The 16,165-nt window shown below is 44.2% G+C and overlaps 1 protein-coding gene across 3 annotated transcripts in view; it reads left to right on the top strand.

Annotated features, from left to right (window-relative positions):
- Positions 1-3,845: 3,845 nt before the first annotated feature.
- Positions 3,846-16,165, top strand: part of nutf2 (nuclear transport factor 2) — a 28,757-nt gene continuing 16,437 nt past the window's right edge. Inside the window, exon 1 of one of the 3 annotated variants that reach the window (XM_078401615.1) lies at positions 3,846-4,404. The gene's annotated coding sequence lies outside the window, so the exon portion shown is untranslated. Of the gene's footprint in view, positions 4,405-5,346; positions 5,446-7,267; positions 7,430-16,165 lie in introns of those variants that run through there. The other 2 variants (XM_078401614.1, XM_078401617.1) reach the window with 2 other exon arrangements.

Here is a 16,165-nt window from a genome sequence, read left to right as displayed (position 1 = left end):
CAGGCCTGCATGCATTGAGGGGTGGGATTGAGGGGTGGAAAACATGGCGGCAGATGTGGACCAACTACAGTGTGATTGCACAGCTAGACAGGCAGACTGCAGCCCACCAGACGGCATTGTTCCTCCACACAATTGGCCCATCAGGACTAGAGATTTATAACAGTTTCACATTCGCCAGTGATGAGCAGGGCCGGGACATGGGCGAGATCATTCAAGCGTTCGAGAATGATGCCATAGGTGAAAAGAATGAAACCTATGAGTGGTATCTCTTCAACAAGAGACAGCAAGAAGCAGGAGAGAGTTTTGAATCGTTTCTCGCCAGCCTGCGAACTTCTGCCAGTGCAGCTTCCCCCGGGTCAGCTCGCCTCGGGACAAAATAGTGCTTGGCATTAGCGACTCGCAGACGAGGAAGCGGTTACTGCAAGAGGCTCACTCTCAGTGGCTGTATCGACATCCGCAAGAGCACCGAGACGGCTGAGTCACATCTCCAGGCTTTCACCGACGGTGGGAGTAGCAGGTCTGCTGCTACGGTCCACAAAATCAGACAGCCGAGCGACACGAGGGGCGCTGCTGTGCGCCAGCCACGCAAACAGAGCAGTTGGGCGAAGCCAAAGCAGAGCCAAGGAAACCGCTTTCAGGAAGTGAAAGCGTGCAGGTATTGTGGCGAGGAGCATGCAAGGGGCAAACAGCAGTGTCCAGCCTACGGACAGACCTGTAAAGCACGCGGCAATCGCAACTATTTTGCCAAAGTGTGGAGGAAGAGTAAATTGCACAAAGTGACCGACCAGACTGGCAGTGACACGAGCACCGAGTTCATCGACGGCGTCAAGCTCACAGTCAACATGGTGCAGCCTAGAGATGACGTCTATGCAACAATGCTCGTCAATGGGAAGCAGGTCGACCTCCAAGTGGACAGCGGAGCAAGCTTGAACATTTTGCCACACAAAATGTGGCTTGACCACATACTGACCCCATGTCATAAGAAGTTCATGATGTGGAATAAGACGACGATGGACGCGAAGGGAGTTGCAGGGTTAAGCTGCTCAACCCCAGGACAAACCGCAAGTACTCTGTTGAGTTCAATAGACAATAGGTGCAGGAGGCGGCCATTCGGCCATTCGAGCCAGCACCACCATTCAATGTGATCATGGCTGATCATTCTCAATCCGTACCCCGTTCCTGCCTTCTCCCCATACCCCCTGACTCCGCTATCCTTAAGAGCTCTATCTAGCTCTCTTGAATGCATTCAGAGAATTGGCCTCCACTGCCTTCTGAGGCAGAGAATTCCACAGATTCACAACTCTCTGACTGAAAAAGTTTTTCCTCATCTCAGTTCTAAATGGCCTACCCCTTATTCTTAAACTGTGGCCCCTGGTTCTGGACTCCCCCAACATTGGGAACATGTTTCCTGCCTCTAACGTGTCCAACCCCTTAATAATCTTGTATGTTTCGATAAGATCTCCTCTCATCCTTCTAAGTTCATCGTGGTCAGTGATGACTACACGCCGCTGCGAGGGAGCAAGGCTAGTCAGCGAATGAACTTGTTCAGGGTGAATGACGACAGTTTTCACCGTATACACACGTCGTCTGTCGTGAAAGAGAAAGTGCGTAAGACTGATGAACGCTATGCGGAGGTGTTCGACGGTGCACTGGGAGAGCTGGCAGGTGAAGCCCACCTGCAGATTGACGAGGAAGTGCACCCCACAGTCTGACCGCCACAGCGTTTACCTCACGCGATAAAACAGAAGGTGAGGAAGGAGCTGGAGAGCATGGTAGAGCATCATGTGATCGCACCAGTGCACAAACCGACGAGTTGGGTCCGCCAGCTCATGGTCACGGAGAAAACGAATGGCGATCTCCGGGTGTGTATCGATCCACGACTGCTAAACAAAGCGTTGAAGCGTGAACATTACCCGCTTCCAGTTATTGAGGACATCTTGCCAGACCTCGAACAAGCGAAGGTCTTCAGAAAGCTGGACATGAGCTCAGATTTCTGGCAGGTGAAGCTGGATGAAGGGTCTAGCAAATTAGCGATGTTCAACACGCCTTTCGGTCGATACTGGTGGCGCCGATTGCCATTCGGTACAAGTGTATCATCAGAAATCTTCCAACGAAGATTGCATCAAGCACTGGAAGGGTTACCTGGAGTGATCTGCGTCGCAGATGACGTCCTCGTCTTTGGCAAAGGAGAGGCGAGGGAAGACACGATCATCAATCACGACTCGAAACTCGAACACTTGCTTCAGCGATGTGTACAGCAACACATCAAGCTCGACAAAGACAAGTCTGTCTTCAGAGTTACCGAGATACCCTTCTTAGGGCATGTGATCACGAGCACAGGGCTACAACCCGACCCAAAAAAGGTCGCCAATGTCGTCAACATGCCAGCACCCTCAGATGTACAAGGTGTACAGAGGCTAGTTGGATTCCTCAACTACCTGAGCCGCTTTCTACCCAGCCAGTCTGATACCCTGCAGCCTATCATACTATATACCGATCTTAGAATACTATAATCCCAAGGAGGAGTTGATGATACAGTTTGACGTGAGCAACAAGGGACGAGGGGCAGCCTTACTCCAAAAGGGACGTCCTGTCGTGTATGCGAGCAGAGCATTCACTGACACAGAAACACGGTATGTCTCAATTGAGAAGGAGATGCTCGCAGTGGTGTTCGCAATGGAGCGTTTTCACCAATACACATTTGGTCGTTTCACCAGCGTGATCAGCGATCACAAACCGCTTGATAGCGAAAAAGCCGCTGGTGAAAGTATGGAAGCGCCTCCAGGGATTGCTACTCCACCTGCAGAGCTATGATTTTGACATCAGCTAATGTCAGGGGAAGCTCATGTACCAGGCAGATACACTGTCCTGAGCAGTTAGAGGTACACGGAGCAGAGAACAAGCATTCGAGGAGGTCAACATGGTGTCTCGAGCAAATTCGCAATGAAACAGCGAAGGAAGACACGCTACAGATGCTGAAACGCGTCATCATCAATGGTTGGCCTAGCGAACGCGATAGGCTACCAGAGCAGCTCACACCTAACTACAGCTACAGAGACGAGCTCGCAGTACTAGATGGTCTGATTTTCAAGGGCGAGCGTGTGATCATACCGCTAAGCCTTCGCAGAGAGATGAAGGAGAAGATACACTTCACACCTATGTGGTATGCCAGCAAAAAGAGTCACTCATGCGTCATGAGCTACCGACTAGGCCATGGGAGAAAGTCGGCACCGATCTCATGGGACGGGGAAAACTATCTAGTCACAGGGGGGATCTTATAGAAACGTACAAAATTCTTAAGGGGTTGGACAGGCTAGATGCAGGACGATTGTTCCCGATGTTGGGGAAGTCCAGAACAAGGGGTCACAGTTTAAGGATAAGGGAGAAGTCTTTTAGGACCGAGATGAGAAAGGTTTTTTTCACACAGAGAGTGGTGAATCTGTGGAATTCTCTGCCACAGAAGGTAGTTGAGTCCAGTTCATTGGCTATATTTAAGAGGGAGTTAGATGTGGCCCTTGGATGATCAGCCATGATCATATTGAATGGCGGCGCAGACTCGAAGGGCCGAATGGCCTACTCCTGCACCTATTTTCTATGTTTCTATGTTTCTATGTCCACTACCATAGCAACTTCCTCGAGGTAGACTGGCTGAAAGACACGGGAAGTCCTACCGAAATCCGCAAGCTGAAAGCTCTCTTCGTGAGGTACGGCACAACGACAATGTGAGCGACAATGAACCGCAGTTCACGTGGATCGCATTCCGCCAGTTGGCGAGAGAGTGGGATTTTGAACACCTGTGCAGCAGTCCCGGCAAAGGCAAAGCGAACGGGAAGGCAGAGTCAGCCGTCAAATCAGCAAAGCGGATCATGACAAAGAGCAAGGAATCGCGATCAGACCCATACCTAGCAATGTTGGATCATCGCAATACGCCTTCACAAGGGCTGAGCACAATACCCGCTCAACGCCTGATGAATCGCTGCAAGTGAACACATCTGCCCACGACCGCAAGCCTACTCGAACCAAGAGTAGTAGAGAAACATGAACACATGACGCAGTGCGTTCAGCAACAGGTAGGCAATTACAACAGGTCAGCAAAAGAACTCCCGCTTCATGAGGAGGATACAGCGCGAATGCAACCCCTCATACAAGGAAAGAAGGGTTGGGAGAAAGCCGTCGTTACTCGCCAGCTTGACGAGCGATCATGTACGGTTCAAACCCCGTCTGGCATCTACCGACACAGTCGGGTTCATCTCCGCAAGACCAGCGAGAACCCGCCAGACGAGCGATTAGCAAGTCAGCATGCGAAGCAAGGCAGTAACGTCAATGACCGGAGCGCATCTACTACCACAACTAGCGCGACGCAGGCGGTGGAATAACAGCCAGCGACTACTGAAAGACGTACAGGTATGTAGGTTAATTGGGTGGGTAAATGTAAAAATTGTCCCTAGTGGGTGTAGGATAGTGTTAATGTGCGGGGATCGCTGGGCGGCACGGACTTGGTGGGCCGAAAAGGCCTGTTTCCGGCTGTATATATATGATATGATATGATAAAAGCACCTACAGAAGAAAAACCATCAACAGGGCAAGCAGAGAAAAAGGACATGGATAATGGATAAGTGAAGCGGACAAACCAGTGACAACCCGCTCAGGGCGAACTGTGAGGATGCCAAAGCATCTCAGAGACTTTGTTGCATATGGATTTGTCAGTGTCAGTTGACATGTTTGATAGTTCATATTTTTAGAAGTTGATAATTTTGTTCATAATTGTTATAGTAATGGATTTTTTTTTACAACATTCGCTGTTTATCTGAGTTTTTCTCTTTTGAAAAAAGGGGGGGAATGTTGCGATATATGCTAATATAGTGTATGCTAATATAATGCATGCTAATACCGTGTATGCTAATATAGTGTATGCTTTATATATGCTAATATAATGTATGCTAATATTGGGGCCTCTTAATAAAGTCGACGCGTGCGCGGGAGAGCTTGAAATCGTGCCTTCAAACACCAATTACTAATAAATATGAAACACTATCCCCATTTTAAAGGCTGATTTCAGAAATAATGTGCAAAATGGATTCGAGGTGACACTATTAAAAGAGTTTAGTAGTACTGGAAATATCTAGCATCTTCTGTAAAACCATGACATATTTTTAAACTTCAACACTTCCATGGGCCAATCTGAAGGAACTTTACGGCGACGGAGCCCAACCTCTTGGCCTGACAGCCGCGCCGGTGCATTGCGGGAAGTGTAGTTCCCTGTCGCTTCCACATGAGACCCGCGGTGTGGTGTGGAACTACAAATCCCGTGACGCACCCGTCCGCGAGCACATGCGCCGTGCGAGAGGGGGTGAGGGAGCTTTCTCCTTCCCCCCCGCGCAGGGGCTGGGAGGGGCCTGGTGCCGACCGACGCCATTCTGCGATCCACCCGAGCTGGGGCATTGGGTAAGCGTTTCTCCCAGCAACTAGCCTGCCGGCCGGCAGCGTGTGTGTGGGGGGGGGGGTAACCGAGCCGATCCTTGCCTTGCCTTGCCTTGCCTCGCCCCGGATGCATGTGAGAGTTGCGCGGCCGCTTTATGGGAGGGGGGCGATGCTAGATGAGCGCGATCAGGCGGCCGACATGCCCCCCTCCCCTCCCCTCCCTTCAGCCGACTGGGCCTCGGCAGAAAACGGGCAGGCAGGGTTGCCTTGCTTTGATCTGGCTTCTGTTCTGGTTCCCATTGAAGAGGGCTGGCCGCCTCTCGTCCGAGCTGCTGGGGGGAGAGGGAGGCGGCGGAGGCGGAGGCGGCGGCGGCGGCGGCAGCAACATGCCGGCAGCCGTCTCGCCTTCACTTTACTGGCGCGAATGACGCTGCGCTTTTAAACGGTGACTTCCAACTCTCGAAAATAAACCAGTGATCAGCAGCAGCGCCAGGTCCAAGCCCAACGGCTGATTAGCTCATCTGCCGATATCCCGGGGCATTAGGCCCCCACCGCCGCCCATTACCTGCACAACTTGTTTGTGTAAGAGGCGGGTATTTTTCCCCCTACTCTTTTCACGGGCCGCCGTGCACCGAGCGGATCAGCAATTGGCGCCCGTGCGTTCAAACGTGTTGGAGCCGATTTAACGCAACCCCCACTTTGCAGCCAGCTGGCTTTCTTTACAGAAGTTTTGTGTTTCTGTCTGTGACTGTATTGCCGCCACTCCCAGCAGCCAGAAGTGTTTCATTCATTCTAGGGCAGCTGCCAAACTACTTCAACCCTAAGATATCAAATCTAGTGTATGATTTTAAAATAATAAATCACTGTCACTGCAGTCATTGTTTTCTTTCGTTTTTACCGGCGTTTTTATTTCCTTTTGTGCTCCATATAGGCAGCCAGTAATGGTTGGATTGAACTTCTGAATTTGAATTTCTGGATTTGTACCGCCCCCTTGATCTTATTTGGGAGATTTATGTCACTCAATGTAAAATACATGAGTTACAGTTTGAAGGTTGGGGTTCAATGTCTGTCATCCTGTACAAGGACATCCCATCCGAGCCGACAATAGGCTGTTCGCTCAATGATGGGTGATTGTTGTATTAGTTTCTTTGTTCTGTAGCGACCTTTTTAAAATTAAAAACTTTGTTCAGACACGTGAGGGCTGTATTTATCACAACCAAAATGTGCAGTTTCTGAACTTAGTGAAGGGCTTCATTATGTTAATGTTTAAATGATAGCTGTTGTACCTAAACCTGCACTCGCCTTGTCTGCCACAGACCCATTGAAATGTACTTGAATTTTCCACTCGAAATGGTACAATGCCATTGTGCTTTTTAAAAAATATAAATATATTCCTGTTCTTAGCATTTTTTTAAAATAATACGAGAGAGGAGATTACAAGGCCTTTGACGAAGATCTTTGTATCCTCTAGCGACAGGTAAAATCCGGGAGGACTGGAGTGAAGCCAGTTTACTTTTGTTTAGGAAGGGAAGTAGAGATAATCCTGAAATTATAGGACTGGTAGGGAAGCTATCGGAGAGAATTTTTTTGAGGGAAGATTTACTTGCATTTAGAAGAGAATCGGATGAGAAAGGACAGGCAGCAATACTTTGACTGTGGTAAGTCATGTTTTACGAGTTAAGTTTGGTTTAGAGATACAGAATGGAAATAGGACTTTCAGCCCACCAAATCTATGCTGACCTATGATCACCTATTCACACTAGTTCTTTCTTATCCACTCCCAACATACTAGGGGCAATTTTACAGAGGCCAATTAACCAACAAACCTACATGTCTTTGGGGTTTGCGAGGAAATCCGAAGATTTCGAGGAAACCCACATGGTCACAGGAGAACGTGCAAACTCCACACAGGCAGTACCTGAGATCAGGATCGAACTAGAGTATCTGGCGCTGTGAGGCAGCAGTTCTACCACTGTTTGATTGAGTTTTTTTAGCAGGTGATATGAAGGTAGGATAGTGGATTTTGTCTACGTAGATTTTAATAAGGCATTTCACAATTCTCTTTCCTTGGGCTGACCCAGAAGATTAAGATGCAAAGGCTATACGGTAGTTTGGATTCCGAACTGGCTTACCTACAGACGACAGAGGGTAGTGATAGTTACTCTGGCTGGAGGTCTGTGACCAGCGATGTTCCTCAGAGATCAGTGCTGGGACCTAAGTGTAGATGGCTTGGTTAATAAGTTTACAGTCAACACCAAAATTAGTGGTTGAGTACAGTGAGGAAGACTGTCAAGGATATAGCTGGATTTAGATTAAATATACAAGTAGAGGAATGGCAGATGGAGTTTAACCTGGGCAAGTGGGAGGTGTTGCACTTTATGGGATTGAATGTAAGGGGAAAGCATAAAGGTAATGGCAACAGTCTTATAGCACTAATGTACAAAGGGATCTTGGAATCAAAAGTCCACAGCTCCCTGAAAGTGCAGCACAAGTAGATACAATGATAAAGAAGGCATATGGCATGCTTGCCTTCAGTATAAGATTCAGGAAGACATGTTGCAGCATTATAAAACTTTGTTTGGGCTGCATTTGGAGTTTTGTATACAGTTCTGTTCGTTACATTACAGGAAGGATATGGAGGATTTGGAGAAGTTGTGGAAGAGGGTTCCCAGAATGTCATCCAGGTCTGAGATGTTAAGGAGAGTTTGAACCAACTAGGATCTTTTCTTTGGAGGTTGGGTGGGGAGACCTGACGGAAAATTATAAAACTATGAGAGGGGTAAATGGAACCTTTTTTTCACCAGGGTGAAAATGTCAAGGACCAGATGGCATAGCTTTAAAGTCAAAGGGGCAAAGTTTAATAAAAAAGTTGGCAGTGGAAGTGGATACGATAGTGGCATTCAAAAAGTTTTTGGATAGATTCATGGAATGAATGGAGCAGGGAATGAAAGGAAAGAAATCACAGACAGGCAGTGGAGATTTATTCACCACAGACATTATGTGCCAAAAGGCCTGTTCCTGTGTTGCAATTTTCTGGGATTCAATGTTAATGCGGGTGTGAATGCCACTAGATTTTTCATACATGTAGCAATAACTGAAAATCCTAAAGGATTTGTCTGGCTGATGCAGAAAGGTTGCTGCAAGCACTGATTGTATTACATCTATTTTTTTTTTCTGACAAATGAATATTTCCCTTTCATTAATTTAAGTCCTGTGCGTGTCTTTATCCTGGTATTTGGTTGGGACCAAGTTTGTACCTCAATAAAGGAGGCACATAGAGTCTGGGACGAGGCAAACAATAAGAGATTTGAAAAGTCAAAAATATTTAATAATTGAGATGGATTGGACAAAGGAGAGATATGAAGCAGGATAAAATGAGTTCAAAAGGCATGTGCATGGGGCAAGCTACATGTTGGTGGTTTGGAGGCACGAGACCCATCTTAAGTGAAGAATTGGTGTGCATTGTTGATTGAAATGTACTCTGAAAAGCTGGGTGGTGGTGAAAAAAGGGATGGCATGACAGCATTGATTGAATAAACTATTATATTAAGAAATAGCTATGAGAATAAAAAATATCCAGTGTCGTGGATCAATGAAGGAATTTTACTTCTGGTTGTCATAAAAGAGGCACAGCATAGATACTAAAATTGTGTAATAGATGTAAGAGGAATATGTGAGATTTATACTTTGGTTGGATGGACCAGCAGAATGACGTTGAAAACTAACTTTTCTATAAATAACAAAGTGTGGCAAATAATTAAGGCAAATGTGACGTTGGCCTTAGTTGCAAGGGTGATGGAGAACAAAAGTAAAGAAATCTTGTTATTATCATACTGCAGCTGAGACTACAATTGCAGTACTATATAGAATATTTGTCTTATTTAAGGAAGTTTACACTTTGGAGGTAATGCAGCGAATGTTCAAAAAATTATTTGTGTGGTTAGATGGTTGTTGATGAGAAAAGGTGGGCATGAGAAATGACCTCATTGAAATGTTACTTTGGGTAAGTGCTCAGTGCGAAAATTTACTTCTGTGATTGCATAGAAACATAGAAAATAGGTGCAGGAGTAGGCCATTCGGCCCTTCGAGCCTGCACCGCCATTCAATATGATCATGGCTGATCATCCAGCTCAGTAGCCTGTACCTTCCTTCTCTCCATACCCCCTGATCCCTTTAGCAAAAAGGGCCACATCTAACTCCCTCTTAAATATAGCCAATGAACTGGCCTCAACTACCTTCTGTGGCAGAGAATTCCACAGACTCACCACTCTGTGTGAAGAAATGTTTTCTCATCTCGGTCCTAAAAGACTTCCCCCTTATCCTTAAGCTGTGACCCCTGGTTCTGGACTCCCCCAACATCGGGAACAATCTTCCCGCATCTAGCCTCTCCAACCCCTTAAGAATTTTATATGTTTCTATAAGATCCCCCCTCAGTCTTCTAAATTCCAGCGAGTACAAGCCCAGTCTATCCAGTCTTTCCTCATATGTAAGTCCCGCCATCCCAGGGATCAATCTGGTTTGCGATTTATTACAGAGTAATAAAGTATTTTGATGCTGGAGTAACTGGAGGCAGCATCTCTGGAGAGAAAGAATGGATGATGTTTCAGGTCGAGGACCCCCTTCAGACCCAAAACGACACCCATTCTTTCTCTCCAGAGATGCTGCTTGTCCTGTTGAGTTACTCCAGCATTTTGTGCCTAACTTCGATTTAAACCAGCAGCTGCAGTTATTTCCTGCACAAAGTATTTTGAAGTATTGGTTTATTATTGTCACGTGAACAAGATACAGTGAAAAGCTTTTGTTTGCATGCTATCTTGTCAAATCAAATTATATGATACATGAGTATAATCAAGTCATACATGTCCACAGCAGATAGTACTGTTGATACAAAGATAGAAATACCAGTGTTAAATATCATGTTAAAGCATTATAGCATTATACTTACTAAGGAAAAGGTCGAACATCCACGATGAGAAAGTTGGAAGATTGACACTTTGCCTGACTTAGGGGGGGACCTTTCAGTGCTTTAGATTGCCCAGAGTTTGTGGTGTCAGATGCAAGGTAGAAGTGAAATTAGAAATTGTTAGTGAGGGAGGAACTGCAGATGCTGGTTTACACCGAAGATAGAATAAAAAGTTGGAGTAACTCAGCTGGTCAGGCAGCATCTGTGGAGAAAAGGAGTAGGTGATGTTTCGGGTCGAAACCCTTCTTCAGGCTGTGAGACAGGGGAGAGGGAAACTAGAGATATGAAATGGTTCAGAACAATTTGGAGCCAGCACTGATGACCAAGGAAATATGGAGCCCACAATGGTCCATTGTTGCTGGACACAAAATGCTGGAGTAACTCAGCGGGACAGGCGGCATCTCTGGAGAGAAGGAATGGGTGAAGTTTTGGGTCGAGACCCTTCTCGACCCGAAACTTCACCCATTCCTTCTCTCCAAAGATGCTGCCTGCCCCGCTGAGTTACTCCAGCATTTTGTGTCTGTCTTCGATTTAAACCAGCATCTGCAGTTCTTTCACACCCACATGGTCCATTGTTGGTAACGAGGGATATATGGATGCAAACCGTGGAACTAGCAGGATCACTGGGGGGGGGATTAGAGTGGGAATGCAAAGGTTACTTGAATTTAGTAAAATCAATATTCATACCGCTGGATTGTAAGCTGCCCAAGCAAAATATGGGTTGCTGTTCTTCCAATTTGCGTGTGACATCACTCTGGCAGTGGAGACGGCCCAGGACAGAAAGGTCAGTATGGGAAGGGGAGTTAACATATTTGGAAACCGGGTGATCCCGTAGGCCAAGACGGACATCTACGCTGAGTCTCCCGATCGGTCTGAAGAAGGGCCTCAACCCGAAACGTTACCTATCCTTTTCTCCGGAGATGCTGCCTGACTCATTGAGTTACTCCATCATTTTGTGTCTATCTTAGAAATTGTCAGGATCTCCATATAATAATAATAATAATAAGCATTTATTTTATATAGCGCCTTACCAGGAGCTCAAAGCGCTTTACAAAAACAATCATAACATAAAAACAAACAGACAAACTATCCTGACGGAGAAGCGGCGAACAAACAGCGCCAGCGTCCTCTCACGTCAGGGTCCGGCAGTAGACAACAAAAAGCACAGGACACACAGATACAATTTTCAACACAAACAACCATCACAGTGATTGCTCCAGGCACACCCTCACTGTGATGGAAGGCAAAGAAAAGTCATTATCTCCTCCTCATCCTTCTCCCGTGGCGCCACGAGGCGATCGAGGCTCCCAACTTTTGAAGCCCCCACCGGGCGATGGAAAGTCCGAGGGCCGATATAGATATAGTGTTCTGAGGTAGTTTACTCACATCTTTGGTGCTCCTCACCACCTCAGTGTCATGCATAATCTTCCCCACTCTGTGGCCTGAACACATTTGTGAAACTCTTTCGTTCATTCAAATCCTTAAAGTACAGATTTGCCATTGGTTTCAGCTTCATGAGCAATTGGAAGTGATGTGATTTGCTCTGTTCATTTACCTTTCACATAATGTCACACCTGGGCAGGTACTGATCAGTTTGTTTTTGGATTTTATTTTAAGATAATCAAGGTTTGATAGGATCTGGGGTATTTTGGGTTTGATTATCCAATTTCCTGAATATAGTTACTGAAATAGCATTGTTTCTATATCTTGATATTTCCATAGTGAAATTTTTAAGTAGTGCTGAATTTTTCGACGAACTGTCAATGAAACCCTATAGCTCTTTTCAATGTGTGTTTATGGTTGCCATATTATAAACGTGAAAATTCCGTAACTGTTGACACTGGATTGTCTCTTGTCTTTTTGTTGCTCTGCCACAAGCAATATCTTATCCACTTTTTTTGCCTTACAATTCTGCTTCTTGTATTGTGCAGCCTTTGAGAAGGTTTGTGTAGTTGGTTCTTGAGGGTAGTAGGTGGCTGACTGGCAAGTTTGATGGAGGAAAAATCTCTTCACCCAGAGTTGTGAATTGTGGAATTCTCTGCCACAGTGGGAAGTGGAGGCCAATTCACTGAATGTTTTCAAGAGCGAGTTAGATAGAGCTCTACGGGCTAAAGGAATCAAGGGATATGGTGAAAAAGCAAGAACGGGGTACTGATATTAGATGATCAGCCATGATCATATTGAATGGAGGTGCTGGCTCGAAGGGCCGAATGGCCTACCTCTGCACCTATTTTTCTATGTTTCTGTACTGCAAAAAAGAAAAGGAGAGTGCAAAATATAATGTTACACCTGTAGGGAAAAGTACAAGGGCTGCAATGAGTAGATTGGGAGACACAAGAAACTGCATATGCTGGAATTTTGTGCAAAACACAAAGTGTTGGAGGAATTTAGTGGATCAGGCAGCATCTGTGGAGGGAATGAACAGATGATGTTTCAGGTTGCGACCCTTCTGGGTTTTGGGCTCAAAGCATCCCATTTTCTGGTTCATACAACCCCACAAGCCAGCTTTTTTTACTTTATTTCTTTTCTATCTTGTGACATTTGTTCTTGTATAAGGATTAGTGATTTAGACTGTTGCGTGTACAACAGTACGCTATTGTTATAAGCAGTTTTATTTGTTCTTGCAAAGTAAATGTACATTAGTATTAACATAATTGCTCATCAATGCAAAAAGTAATATGCTAAATTATTCCTCTATTAGGCAGAGAGCAAATACACAGGGATTGAGATCTTAAAATGTATTTTGGTTGAGCATCCAAAAGAGAGCTTGCATTTTCATCTGTTTTAATTCCCCCCAAATTAGTTTTACTGGCTATAATCTTATTGTAAATGTCTCCCTGAAAAAAGCCAAGAAGTGAAAAATGTGTCTTTCCCTGAGTCTTTGGCTAATACTTTGAACATGAATGCGTTAATGCTTTGAATATTATCCTGGTTTCATATTCACTGGCACTGAAGTTAGATTTCTGTAGCTGTGGGTTGCTATGGAGCAGGTTTTCTCCCGCAGTTTTCAGTGTAAATGTCATCATTTCAGACAAATACTGTTGGCCCTTTTGGGAGCATTTCTTTTAATAGTTCTGAGATCACAACTTGATAATCGAATCTTCCCTTAAACTATCTATCTAATCTGGATATAATCTTTGCTTTAGTCACTAACTCTGGCTTTCAATTTCACTGCCATTATTCCATCTCAATCTCTGCACTTAATTTTATATGTATTCTGTTCATTTTCTGGAGGTCCAGTGCATTGAAGGTGTTATTTTATAAAGGGTTTCATTGCTCTTTTCAAAATTTACTTAATAAAAAGGACTACCTCACTTACTAATGTTGAAATCTATCTGCCACTTGAAATTTTACCATCCCCTGCATATACCTTTGATCTTCAGAATAATTTGCTATGTTGCTTATCAGTATTGTCCAAATATTTGGATATTGTTCCCTCTTTGTACATCCGAATCAATTGTCTTATGGAGCAGAAATGAATCCAGAACCCTCTGCTATGCTGATACTAGTGTTCAGTTTCTGTGTGAAACTGCCTTGTAACAAAACCTTGCTATTCATAAAACCATAATTTGTAATAGTCGTGGCTCCTCTGATCTAGTAAAGCTTACTTTGGAATATACAATGGATTATTATTCAGGCAAGTTAGTGCCAGAATTTGCAGATGTATCTGAGTGTTTCTGGACCAAGTATACAGTTAATCCAAACAGGAAAGAGGTACTAAATGAGTACTTCAGATCAGTATTCACCAACGATAAGGATGAAATAGGACAGACAGGTGAGGTGATAAGTTGAGTCTCTTGAAGAGCATTAAAGTGGATAAATTACTCGGGCTTTCTTAGATCCATCCTAGGTTATTGAGAGGGGCAAGAGAGGAGATTGCTCAGGCCTTGACAGAGATCTTTGTATTTTCTTTAGCCACGGGTCAGGTTCCAGAGCACAGGAGAATAGCTAATGGGCCATTCTTAGTCATGTGTGCAACCACAAAATGTGAAAACTTGTAGAATACATTTCGTCGAATTCTGAAAGCATTACAGGTATATTGTTTGTACTGTATATATGACTTGTATATGTCTAAGTTTATCAAGTGAAATTTTTATATGTTACGCTGACAATGTTTGTTTAGAGTCAGAGGTCAAATATGACTGGTCACGTGTGAGACCTCACACGGAAGCAATTTTTTTATCTCGGTTTTATCTTACAAACTCTGAATTTTAAAAAGTTATCTTTAACAGACATGCATTATAGTTCTGTAGGTAGGAAAATAGCAATGAATAAGATTAATATCTCATAAGATTTTTTTAATGTATTACTTTATGTGATGCCTGGTCACATGTGTGACATTTTGGTTCACTTTCCAAAGAATGGCCCTGATGTGCTTTCCTGTATTTAGGAAGGGCAGTTGACACAAAACAGGAAATTATAGGTTGATAAGCCTTGCATTTAGAGAAAATTCTTGAGGATAGGAACTACTTGCATCTGGAAAAGCATAGACTTATGGATAGCCAGCGTGAATTTATGTGGATGGGTCATATCTTAGAAACATAATTGGATTTTTTTAGCAGGTGACATAGATGATTGATAAGGGAAGGTGGTAGATGTTGTAAACGTGGATTTCAGTAAAGCTCTTGGCAAAGTCTCTCATGGTAAGCTGATCCGGAAGATTTAAGCACATTGCATCCATCGAGGCCTGGTGATTAGATTCAAAATTGGCGTGGGCATAGAAGACAAGGTAGTGGTGGAGGGGTGTCACTCTGACTAGAAGTTTGTGGTTTATGCAATGGTGCTGAACAAGGATCAGTGCTAGAACCTCTGATTAATGTATATGCCGAAAATGTAGATGGGCTAATTAGTAAGTTTACAGATGGCGAAGAAAATGGTGGAGTTGTGGAAGGGGTTGTCAAAAGATTCAGGGGATATGGAACAGTTGTAAATGCTGGCAGAGAAATGGCAGATGGAGTACAATGCAGACATGTTTGAGGTGTGACTCGGCGAAGGCAAATGTTAGGGGAAATATACAGTTAAACGGCAGAATTCTCTTGGGAGCACTGAAGTACAGAAGGTCTTGTGTCTAAGCCCATAGTTCCCTGAAAGTGGCAAAGTAAGTAGATAGGATGGATCTTGCCTTCATCAGTCATGATGTTGAGTATAAAAATCAGGAAGTTATGTTGCAGTTTTGTAAAACTTTGGTTTGGCCTCATTTGGAGTATAATGTGCAGTTTCTAGTCACCCGATTACGGGAAGAACGTAGAGGATTTAGAGAGGGTGCAAAAGAGATTCATCAGGAGGTGACTTAGATTCGAGATTATTACCCATAAAGAAAGGTTGGACAGATTTGAATTGTTTTCTTTGGAGAGTCAGAGACTGAAGTGTGACCTGATAGAAGTATATAAAATTGAGAGGAATAGATGGTCAGTCTTTTTCCCCACCATATTATCATATCTTGTTAAAGGATCTCGTATGGTAATCATTCAACACAAATTTGAAATGCTAATCAGTGCATTTTGTTATGAATTCTTCAATCAATGTGAATATTTTATTTTATATTTCAAATATAAATATTTGAATGCAATGCAAATATTTCATTTTATCAAGCTCTTTTATAATAGTCCTACTGGATTTGAGAATATAGCCTTAATATTTCAAGGGTTTTAACTGTTTCTCCTTATGGTATCTAATGGAATCGTTTGCAAAGCTCCAGTGTATGTAGAATTAATTGAAAGAATGCTGTTGCTAGTTCAAGAAATGTTGTTACTTGACCCATTTCGGCACCACTAAAACAGA

Source organism: Rhinoraja longicauda, chromosome 6 (assembly GCF_053455715.1).
Source record: "Rhinoraja longicauda isolate Sanriku21f chromosome 6, sRhiLon1.1, whole genome shotgun sequence".
NCBI lineage: Eukaryota > Metazoa > Chordata > Chondrichthyes > Rajiformes > Arhynchobatidae > Rhinoraja > Rhinoraja longicauda.
The sequence above is the reverse complement of the archived record's forward strand: the minus strand, read 5'-3'. Positions and strand labels throughout refer to the sequence as shown.